Source organism: Triturus cristatus, chromosome 8 (genome assembly GCF_964204655.1).
Source record: "Triturus cristatus chromosome 8, aTriCri1.1, whole genome shotgun sequence".
Classification (NCBI taxonomy): domain Eukaryota; kingdom Metazoa; phylum Chordata; class Amphibia; order Caudata; family Salamandridae; genus Triturus; species Triturus cristatus.
In genome coordinates this window covers 1,517,071,487-1,517,081,891 of record NC_140591.1, presented here as the reverse complement: position 1 = coordinate 1,517,081,891, position 10,405 = coordinate 1,517,071,487, and positions in this window count along the sequence as shown.

Genomic DNA, 10,405 nt, shown 5'->3' with positions numbered 1-10,405 from the left:
CGGGGCTTGAAGAAGAAGATGATGGACTAAGCCTCCTTTTCCTTGCTGGTGGTCTGGAAGACAATAGATCTTCTGAAACAGTGGTTTGACTTTGCTCCACTTTGTCTGCAGGAAGCTCGATTTCCTGAAATGCCCCTACGTCAGGAACAACAACTACTATGGTGGGCTGTTGCAGCTGCTGCTGTTCTTGTTGCGGCTGCTGCTGTTTTTGTTGTGGCTGCTGCTGTTCTTGCTACGGCTGCTGCTGTTCTTGTTGCGGCTGCACACTTATCTGCTGAGTTTGCACCTGCGTTGATTGTGTACTACTTTGCGATAATGACATTTCTTCAACATCGCTGCTCGTTAGTAGACTGGCTATCTCTGCGACACTAAAGCCCTTGGGCCTAGGTTGGTGGGGTTGGACCGCTGTGCTGCTCCCAGCTTGGTTCCCGGACAACGCTGCTGCAGGCGTAACTTTTTTGGTGCCAAAAAAAACATTGGCCGGCACACCACCAGTCGTGGTTAATGGCACTTCCTTTTTCTGTTCCTTCTTATCACCAGCAACTTTCTTGGTACTGGACCTGGTACCTTTCTTTGGGGCCATTTTCTTCAGATGTCAGGCAGTATGCAGATGCACAACAAGTTCTGGTCAGACGTGGACGTGATGCGCAGCAGGACTTCTGTCTGGCAGGCAGTACAACGGGTAGCCGGGTGATGCTGATGACACCTCCTCCTCTGTTTTTTGTGCACCTAAAAGCAAATAAGCCAGGAGAAGAACATCAGTGAAATGTTGCATTTGTTGTTGTGGTTCAGTTACTTAGTACTGTACTAGTGCAAACAAAAGATATAGTCAAGCCATTTATGACTTTTTTTGAACAAGGGCTAGGTTATACTACTGTGTACAGTCAGTCACACACTACACTCTCAGGAAGGATAGGAAAGTTAATAATAACCACCAAAATAAAAATGTAATGGAAGTGGGGTGGACCCTATTTGCCATTAAATTATTTGAACATCTCAGCATCCATGGAGCTGCTGCTGGCAAAGGGGGTGGATGGATGGAAGCAGTAAGCCAAATAGCCAATAGGAAAACCATGCAGGCCTATGGCAAAAGCAGGACACTAATAACTCCCAGTCCAAACACAAAAAAAGGCCACCAGCCACATGGACACTCACAAATCACAAACAAGCAAGGGGCCTGGGAAACACCAGGAGCTGACAAAAGGCCTATAAAAGCCAGGTAAAGCACACTGCTCTGCCTTTTTAATGCAACAAAATACAAATACGAACATTCAAAGGCCCCAAAAAGGTCTGCAGGGTGCATGCATTGCACACCAACACACCAGACACATACAACAAAAGCATGTCTTTAAGACAACCAGCATCAGAAAGCCCACCCCAAAAAAACACACTTCCCCAACTCAATCTAATGCCATCCATGCCCTAAATGATGTCTAAATTCAACATACCACACAGAAAACACTTGATTAATAAAGCTGTGGCTACCTGCTCTGATCCTAGTGGATGAAAGCAGGCCTGTTGGCAGACAAGGCCAGGCAAGCTTGCAGGCCTAGGCTTCAAAATGGCCACCAGCCACATGGCCAGGCCCAACAACATTAGAAAGCCCACCCCAAAAAAACACTTCCCCAACTCAATCTAATGCCATCCATGCCCTAAATGATGTCTAAATTCAACAGATCACACAGAAAACACTTGATTAATAAAGCTGTGTCTACGTGCTCTGATCCTAGTGGATGAAAACAGGCCTGTTGGCAGCCAAGGCCAGGCAAGCTTGCAGGCCTAGGCTTCAAAATGGCCACCAGCCACATGGCCAGGCCCAACAACATCAGAAAGCCCACCCCAAAAAAACACACTTCCCCAACTCAATCCAATGCCATCCATGCCCTAAATGATGCTTGAAAATGAAATACATTAAAAAAAACACCAAAGGAAAAGTTGCTTCATCATTTACACACCCATGAGGCCATGCTCATGACTAGCTCGGGCCTACTACTGACTACTACTACCCACAACATTTTTTAAAAAAGGAATGATGATAGTTACCAAAAATAAATTGTAGTTACAACAACTGCAATGCCCCCAATCAAACAGACACAACAACCACTTAATTGTAAAATATCCAAATCAAAAATCCTCAAATCCAATTGCAATGATGCAGCAGACAAAAAGAGTGATCTTTCCAGCTCAAAATCCAAAGGCAGAATGAGCAGGAGATGGACAAAGCACTGGAAGGAGCCTGCTGGACAGGAACAGGAAGTTGGAGATTCTGTGTCACTTCCTCCCTCTCCTCACCTTTTTAACAAGCATTTGCAATGCATTAGGTCTCGCCCTTATGAGAGTTTGAGCTATTGGCATGGGAAATGATAATAGCTTAAATTGTCTCAAATTTGAGACCTATTGCAGTGCAAATATTTGTTTTTTCCAAGCGCCCCATGCCGCGCTTACACGTTAATAGAGGCCAGGCCGCGCCTAAAGAAAGGGCCACCTCCACCATTAAAATGAAAGCGTAGTACGGGGCGCTTTTACCAAAAAGCATTTGTTTGAAAAACAAATGCTTATTGGTAAAAGAGCCCCAAACAGCATTTTCATTTTAATGGTGGAGGTGGCCCTTTCTTTAGGCGCGGCTCATCTAAAGAAAGGGGCGTGTCCTTTATTAACATGCAAGAGTGGCATGGGCTGCTTGGAAACAACAAAAATAAGAAAGTGAATGTAGAGCAAAACTTTTTTTTTTTAAATGGTCACACTTGGCACCGCAAATAAACTAAAAGCGCGACCGCCACTGTGGCGTGCTGAGCCATAAAAAAAAATTCAAGAGTTAGGAGAGAGCGTGTCCACAGCAGGCAGGTGAAAACAATTTAAACTAAATAGTGCTCGGAGGCTGTAAATAAAGCCTCCCGAGTAATAACACATGCTAAAGGGCCAGTCCTTAAGGGAGGTTACAAGCTGAGACAAGGCGGTACTAAAGAGGGACTACTAAGGCTATTGACCAATGAAGAGCCAGAGTTTACAAAGGACAATGACACAAGTCAATGAAAAATATGGATGGCGAGTCGGCGGAGCTTCAAATCCATACCTGGATACAGCATGCATTGCAGAGCAGCACATGCGCTGCCTAAGCTTGACCTAAAAATGTCATGCAGGCGGCGGCGATGTCGTCAAGTGAATGATTACAAATATCATAGAAGGAATTTAAGGGGTTGCTACTGGCACAGGAGGGCTACACCCCTCTAGATGAATCCCAGTATCTGAGTTGACTAAGTTGAGGGCTTCAGCTGCCTTTAAATAGGGGGCTCCTTGCCCTCTTCTCAAATCAATTCTGAGAATTCCATATGTGTAAAAAAAATGATCTTTTTACTTCAGTGGAGCAACAGTCCAGCATTTCAAGGAGCAATGACATCAGACATTCTGCTACTAATTGCTTTCTTTTCCTCAAGGGAGAAATGTAATATTTTAAGCAAAACCTGTAACACAAGAAAGTGCATTGGAATATTAAATGTAAAACAATGTACCAACTGGAGCAACGAGGCTAGTTGAAAACATTATCACATCAATAATAACTAAACATGAAACGACTGTATTCTTCAAAATGATAATATGTGGCACCCTGGTGTTTTGACAACACATACCCCGCTGTGGAAATCCCAGCTCCAAAATATTAAATAACACATAAGAGGCAAATAAGTCTGCTTCATATAATAATAAAGAATGTATTATTCTATCCCCAAGATGGAACGTTTTCTGTCATTGTGTCCAGGTTGTTACTTTAAAATCTCATGTCTGTTGCTTATTTTGCAGGATTGTCTCCTAGGTCAGTGCAGTATCGCATCAGAGCATAGAAAACAACGGGATATGCCAAGGACAAATTACGGTGTCCGGGCACAATTTACACAAATTGCCCCCAGTTTGAGACAATCTGGCTGCACAAAGTAAACCGGTTACACAGCACTTCCTGCAACACAACACTGTTCATTCAAGTGCGAGCTCTGCTGAAGTGAAGATTTTCCCACCTTGAAAAAAAACACTTTAATCACACATTCCTCACTGCGGTGTAGGTAAGATAAGTGAGGCGGTGCCTCATAAAATACATTTCTGATGCAGCTGTTTTGTGCAAACTAAACAGGAGGGTCAAAATGTCCAAAGGGACTGAATGAATCACCTTTATGTTTATTTTTTCCCATTTTCCAATTCTCTAAATAGTTGTCCAAGTTCTTTTTTTTTATTTCAAAACTATTTTATTATTTTAAAGAAGCAAATACGGACATGAGATACAAGCAAAAGTGATACAATTGATATCAGACAAAGGCAATAAATATGTTAGAATAAAATTAAATAATAGGAAATCAAATCATTGTCATTCATTAATCCGCAGATATCAGATAAATAAATTAATTAAGGAGAGACGAAACAAATTGATATCCGGCAAAGATAATTATCAAAAGTATCACCATCAGATAGCAAAATAGGGATAAGAAGAAAGAAAAGAGAGGAAGAAAGAAAAGACGGAAAAGGTAGGAAAGAGACGAAGAAAGAAAAAGAGAGACAGGGAGGAAAAAAGGAAGAGGAGAGGATTTCCAAAGGATTCACCCGACACACAAGACAACACTAAAGAGACAAATCAAAGGGATATTGCTCCACCAACCCCTCGGAGGCCAACACCATGTACGAATCTAAGGCTTTCCAAACACCAGTAGATATAGAAGGAGAGAGATGAGCATGGTCAACTGACGTATGAGCACTTCGTAGAAAGGAAACCCAAGCCCACCAAGTATGGTAAGAGACGGATGAAAAGGATTTCCACTCCATGAGAATTACTTTGACTGCAATAGTCAATAAGAGATCCAGCAACTGTAACTCCATGGGATCTAAAGGCAGAGGGACTGGGGCCGCCAACGGACCTAAAAGGATTAATGGAAAAGAAAGTTGGAATTTAATATTAAAGATGAGCATGAGGTGTTTGTGAATTAAATCCCAAAAGGGTTGGAGAAGGGAGCAATCAAGGAACATATGTTGAAAATCGCCTGGTAAAAGCCCACAACTCCAGCACAGATTGTCTTCTTTGAGATTTAGCGAATACAAACGAATGGGAGTCCAGTGAAGAAGATTAATAGAGAAAAACTTAGACTGCATTAAAGAGGGGGCGATTTTGTTACGAAGAGAAAATTTACCAATATCTTGCCAGGTATCAGAAGAGATATGATCGGTAACTCTATGATCAAAATGATGTAGCCATTTTTGCTGTGCGACAGTTTGAGAAGGAAGTGAAGAGGACGATAAGAATTTGTAAATCCGAGACGCAACATGACCAGTCCTGATCCATAACTGAAAAAGCGTAATCATAGGGGAAGAAGGATGAAGGTGCTTTTTAGCAAGTGCTACCTTTATCTTAAGAAAGGTATAAAAGTCTAAATTAGATAAAGAGAATTGTTGAGCTAGGGATGAGAAAGGGGAAGGGTCATTGTTGGAATCATAGAGATGTTTAACAAGTGAGACACCTTTCCCAGCCCAGTAAGACATCAACTCTGGATCAATATTAATTTTAATTTTAGAATTCCGCCAAATAGACGACCATCTAGTTTTATGCAGTGGAATTGCTACTCTTTTATCAACCTTGCGAACCGCAGCAATAGTGTCTAAAATAATAGAACGAGAGAATGGAATAAAAAGGGTATTCGTGGTTAAAAAAGAGGCAGTCGGCAGTGGGGATGCCAGTTCCTGTTCTATTGTCAACCATGCTGGAACATGAAGAGATGGAGAAGAAAACCAAAGGGCACCCTGGGACGCCAGAAAAGCAGTTTGATATTTCCCCCAATCAGGAAAATTACAGCCTCCCATATCATAAGATTTCCGTAAAAATTTATAAGCAATCCTAGCCCTTCTGTCATTCCATAGAAATTTGGAGGTAAGTAAGTCAAGTTCATGAAAGAAGGAATCAGAAAGCCTTACTGGAAGCATAGAGGAAACAAAATTAATAATAGGTGTGATCATCATTTTAAGAGTCTGCAGTCGGCCCCACCAAGAAATATGCTTCGGAGACCAAGTTTCTAAAAGACGTCTCACCTTAAGAATAGTTTGGGATTCATTATAAGTAGCCGTAGCATATAGAGTGGAACAAAAATAGATACCCAGGTATTTTAGCTGTTTAGATTGCCACTTAAATCCCGCCGAACCCATATGAGAAGAGAAACAGTAAGCATTTAAGGGGAACATCTCTGTCTTATCTTTGTTCAGAGTGTATCCTGAAACTTTTGAAAAAAGAGAAATCGTGTCCGAAATAGCAGGGATGGCCAGTGCAATATCATCAGAAAAAATGAGAACATCATCTGCATACGCAGCTGTTTTAATCTGATGAGACCCAAAAGAGAACCCCTTAATACCTGGATGTGAGTCAATCATTCTAAGAAGAGGATCAATAGATAACAAAAATAAAAGAGGAGACAAGGGACATCCCTGCCTAGTACCTTGGCGAAGGTTAAAAAAGGACGACGTAGCTCCATTCACTCTTATGTTCGCTCTAGGTTGGGAGTAAAGAGACATAACCATACGGATAAAGGAGTCACCAAGATTGTGCGCACATAGAACAGCTCGTAGAAAAGGCCAAGAGACCTTATCAAAGGCCTTTTCCGCATCAAGGGCCAAGGCCGCTGCCGGAAGCTTGGAGCGCTTGGCAGAACCGAGAATGTGACAAAAAGTGCGGATATTGTCACGTGCAAGACGACCCTTCACAAAACCTGTTTGGGAAGGATGAACCAATAGAGGAATAAAGGATTCTAGACGTTTAGCTAATATTTTAGCAAAAATCTTAGCTTCCATGTTAAGAAGAGAAATAGGACGAAAATTTTTGGGATCCGAATGATCTTTTCCTTCTTTGGGGATTACTACAATAGTAGCATCAGCAGCAGAGCCAGACACAGAGCCATCTTTAATAAAAGCATCAAAGACGGATTGAAGCTGCGGCACAATCTCAGGTATAAAGGTTTTATAAAACAAAATAGGATATCCATCAGGACCAGGAGCTTTACCAGAGCGAGTTGCTTTAATTGCAGAAATAATTTCGTCAGAGGTAATCGGGCCATTTAAAGAGATATTATCTGCCTCCGATATAGTTTTCACCGGAACTGTCTTTAAAAACTCTTGGCATTGTTCAAAAGAAGATTGAGTAGAAGGGGTATATAATTTATTATAAAAATCTCGAAAGACCTCAAGAATTTCAGTAGTCTGAAACTTTTTCTTACCAAGATGATCATTAATAGCAGAGATTTGTGAAGATTTATAAGAAGAGTCTTGGAACTTTAATGTAGCCGCATGCATCTTGCCAGCCCGGTTTTTTAGCAGCAACTTCTTAGATTTCTGAGCCTGAAGACCTATATGAGCTCTCTTAGTGACTATAGTATTATATGTATATTTTAAATTCTTAATAGATTGAAGGCAAGATTTATCTTTAGATTGCCGAAAAAGAGATTCCTGAGTTTTAATTTCCGCTGCTAAGTCCGTAAGTTCCTTTCTGATGGCAGCGTTCCTCTTTGACATACATTTAATGACCTGACCACGGAAAGTGCATTTAAAAGAGTCCCAAAGCACAACAGGGGAATCAACTGAACCCACATTCTCACGGAAAAACAACTCAATAGCATGGGAAAACTCTCGAACCTCGGAAACATCATGTAATATTTCTGTGTTTAGTCTCCAAGATCGAGGACTCGCCCTAGGGGTGAAGGACAAAAGTGTGAACGTCACCGCGGCATGGTCCGAAACCAAGATAGGGTGAATAAGCGGAGATGAGGAAGATTGAACAAGAGAGGAGTGAACCAAAAGAAAGTCAATACGTGAAAAGGACGAATGAGGAGGCGAAAAAAAGGAGAAATCACTGCCAGTGGGATTATGAAGACGCCAGACATCCTGAAGATGGATAAGAGAGCACATATTGAGCATTTGTTTATGTGATTTAGGGGGACGAAAATTAAATGCAGAATTCCTATCTAGGATAGGATCCATTGGTAAATTAAAGTCACCACCTACAATAAGATTACCAGAATGAGGTGTGTCATTTAGCTTTTTGGTGATTACTTTCCAAAAAGAGGGATCATCCTTGTTAGGGGCATAAATGTTCATGACAAAGAGATCAGCATTACCATCAGACAACTTAGATAATAACCAACGTCCCTCTGTATCCTGTTCAGAGGAAACAATAGACAAACCAGAATGTTTAGAAACTAAAGTAATTACCCCATTTCTTTTGCCACAAGCATCTGAACAAGCAACATCAGAAACCCATTCTTTCTTCAAAAATGACGCCTCCCTAGCAGAGACCTTCGTCTCTTGAAAAAGGACTAGATCCGAAGAAAGAGATTTGCAGTAATCTAATATCTTTGACCTTTTTACTGGATGATTTAAACCTTTCACATTAAGAGACAGTATATTCAATCCAGACATAAAACCAATAATAGGGAAAAATGATATTCTATATTTGATAGAGGATGTACAACAACCAAAAAAACTTGAAACCAAACACTAGCCACCAACACAAAACAGGAAGAATCCAAGGAGGAAATCCGAAGAGAGAAGAGGAAAGAAGAGGAAAGAGAAAGCAGGAAAGTAGGCAGAAGAAGAAAGAGAAGAATCAACAAGGAAGGTCTGAAAAAGACCAAATTCATACCAGGGGGGACATGGGAAGATGAGCAAGGGGACCATCGCGAGGGATAAAACAATCAGCATAACCAGCCCCAAAATAGTACATAACTGATTATACTTAACTTAGAAGGAAAAATATCTGATACATGAACTAGAACTAGAATTCATTAGAGAATTCTAAAAACTATTCATCATGTAAGTCTAGATCGGAACATGTATATACCAAATTAATAAATATGTAACCAATACATTGTAACATAAAAGAATGGAGAAAGCAGAAGAGGGAAAAATGTCCAATGTTACAAATGAGGAAATGGTGAAAAACAAGCTAATAACCATCTCAAATATGAGAAAGCATCAAAACCGATACATAACTTATGAAGAGCAGGAAAGAATAAAGAAAAAGAAACGATTTCCACAGAAGATTATAAGGTGTAGTATGAAGAGAGAAGATGAAGCAGAAGAAAGTAAAGGATGAAATAACTGACCAATATAACAGTCAATAAAGCTCTATGAAAGATAAATAAGAAAGCAAGTACATAGTAAAAAATGTAACATCTAAAAAAAGTTATCTAGTAAACTATCCGCAAATACATAAACACTTGTTATACTTAATTTAAAGAGGCAAGAGTATCTTAAATATATAACTATATAAGTAAAATAGCAGTGGAATAAAATAGAAAAACTAACTATACAGACAATAAAGTTATCTCTATATATAGCAATTAATAAGTGTCTACGAAGCAATTTATGCAGCTAAACCATAAAACAATACAGATAATAATCAATAACGTACTCCATAGAGACGAAAACACCAAAACAAAAGAAAAAATACAACACCGCAAGAGTCAGAAATTGAAACCAGGAAGAAAGGAAGAACAAGAATGAACCGGAACCTGACCCATATAAAAAAACAAGCAAAAAGGAAAAAGAATAGTATGCACGAAAAAAGCGAACAGGAGTGAGACCAACCTATCAAGAAACAATATCACGAAACAATAGAAAGTACATAAAGAAGAAATATCGAAGATATCGGTCCATTTCACCATAAAGATATGAGGTAGACCTGACAAAGAAACGGCGAAAAAACACAGGCCACACTGAGCTTACACCGTCACGCACGAGAAGAACAGCCACAGCACACCAACAACAGCGGACTATAAGACCACCATGCAGATCTAAAAAAGACAAACTTAATAGATCTGGATAAGAGAAAACTCATTGCAGTTATATGTAACCACGTCAGGTGCCAGAGGAACCAGGGTCCCGCGAGGCCTCCACTTGAAGTTCCATCTGCAGCTCCATCTGATTATCCAAAAATGAGGCTAAATCAGCAGGTTCATCAAAAATTCTGGAACGACCTTTGAAGGTAATGCGGAATTTTGAAGGGCCAGAAAAAGAAAAGGGAATATTCATCTCAGAGAGACGTTTCCGGAGATTAAGAAAGCCCTTCCTCCTTATTACTGTGTCCCTAGCGAAGTCCTGAGAAATTGAAATGCGATGGCCATTCCATGAGACAGTTTTAACCTTCCGCATATGAGCCAGAATTTGTTCCGTATGTTGATGGCGCAGGGGCTTAAAAATTATCGCTCTTGGTTGCGTGGCAGATTTAGAGCGAAAGGTGGGAACACGGTGTGCCCGTTCCAGCTCAAAGTCTTTTTGAAAAGAAATTTGTAGCGTAGAAGGAAGCCACTGACATAAGAACTCAATCATAGCAGGGGCATCCTTCTCAACACCCTCCAGAAGACCAAAAATGCGCAGATTGGATCTGCGGTTA